Source organism: Argopecten irradians, unplaced genomic scaffold (assembly GCF_041381155.1).
Source record: "Argopecten irradians isolate NY unplaced genomic scaffold, Ai_NY scaffold_1353, whole genome shotgun sequence".
Lineage (NCBI taxonomy): Eukaryota > Metazoa > Mollusca > Bivalvia > Pectinida > Pectinidae > Argopecten > Argopecten irradians.
This window is the reverse complement of record NW_027188819.1, coordinates 1-1,993: the sequence shown is the minus strand read 5'-3', so window position 1 is coordinate 1,993 and position 1,993 is coordinate 1. Positions and strand designations below refer to the sequence as shown.

The 1,993-nt window shown below is 37.4% G+C and overlaps 1 pseudogene; it reads right to left on the bottom strand.

Moving 5' to 3' along the window:
* Positions 1-505: 505 nt before the first annotated feature.
* LOC138314090 (piggyBac transposable element-derived protein 4-like) lies at positions 506-1,844 on the bottom strand (annotated as a pseudogene).
* Positions 1,845-1,993: the final 149 nt, after the last annotated feature.

Genomic DNA, 1,993 nt, shown 5'->3' with positions numbered 1-1,993 from the left:
CATTACTGGATAATAAACAATGACTTCGAAGTATCTGGACTAATTGGTGTTCTTTGCTCTTGCAGTAGTATGATTATTTCATATTTCCAAGGTAAAGAAAACCTGACAGGTAAAATATGCTAATTAGCATACATATACCGTATATACAGGTAAGTTATGATTATCATTCTAAATCATCTTATTTTTCTGATTTCAATAGATATTGGGTGGCCATCAATGATGAAACTGCTTCTGGAATCCAATATGGTTGCTGCTGAAGTCACCTGTGGAAGAAAGAGAAAAAACATCTATATTTGGAATCATGGACTATCTAATTTGCTTATTAATTTATGCATAATGTATGCAGATATGTACATTACATTACGTTACAAACAGTGTTTGATAGAAATATTTGACTAATAAAGAGATAATTTAAAATAAAACTTTTTTTTTATTATTATTTTTTTGTTTTTTTTTGTTTATTTTTTAACATATGAACAGATATATACAGGTGAAAACTTGTGAACAGATATATATATATACAGGTGAAAACTTGTTAACGAACACAGGTAAGAAAACTCGTTAACTGCTACATCATCATAATCTTCCTCGCAAGGACAGAGACCAATTATCCCATGTCCTTACCAAGATATGCAGAATTATGTAATTGAGACCCATACTTGGAATTTGCTTACAATACCTGAATTAAGTCATCATATTCCTGTGGTGATATGCTGCAAAGCAACCATTTCGGCACAAAGGTACGTCACAGAAAACGCAAAAGAATGAGGTCTCAATATGCCTACCTTTTGGAGTTCTTCTCTTTTGAACTGAGCATTCCTTGCAAATTTTTTTCCTACCTGATATTTTCTCCAATTTGTGGTGCCCAATTGTCTCTGGTGCTACTACTTGGTTTGCTAAAGCTACCCTCTTACCTGCCTTATGTTTTCTACAGGTGTATCCAGCAATCAGTTGCTCGGCAACATCAACACGAAACGCCAGGTGGTCATAACCTTTCTTGGGGGCAGGGTCTTTCTCAGATTTTGTGTACACAATATGAGCATTTACTATGCTCAAATTTATCACGAACCACAGCAAATATCTCCACCATTTCTTACCTGCTCGACCCACAGGGTAGTATGCCCTCATTTGATCTGATTTGTCTACTCCACCCATGTGACTGTTATAATTCAAATTACATGTTGGCTTACCTTGTCCCTGAAAAGGCTGCTGTGATGTAGACAAGAAGGTCAGCTGCCTTTTATCTTTGTAAGAAGTTGCAATCATGTTCCCTTTCTGCATCTGCAGTAACTCACCATTATTTTTTAGTTTTGCGGAAGCAATTTCAGCAGGTAGACCTTTCCTATTTTGCATGATTGTCCCACACACATAAGTACTTACCATATCTAAATGTTCAGCTAATAAAACTGAACTAAAGAAACGGTCGTAATACAAATGGTGGTTTTTGTTGTGAAATGGCTTAGTTATATGTTCCATACAACATCATAGCCCAATCCATGTTGTCAGCCGCCTGGTTTCCTACCTGTGTACACATCAAAATTGGAACAGTATCCTGTATTGGCGAAAATGAATACGACCTTTAAATCCAATCATAGCCTCATCAACACTCAAATCTCTAGCAGGCTTGTACACTTTCCTAAATTTCTTAGAAACAAGATCTAACAATGGTCTTACCTTATAAAGTGGATCATAGTCTGGGTTGTCTCTCTGCCAGGCATGTCGGACGTATCCCGCAGGTGAATATACTGATTTAATTTCAAAAATCTTGTTTTAGGCATGACACCTGAAATAAATGGGTCCCCATACCGCTTGTCTGTGCTCCAGTAGCACCAAATACGAGGCAAATGCGGAGAAAAAAAAAAACACACCCATCATAACATTCATACCTACGTAAGCCCGCACTTGTCAGCTGTCGTCGGACGCCATCTTGGGTCCGGTCCTGTTACCTGTTGCCGTTGCTCGGCATACCTATTTGTTTCAATTGCCATAGAAT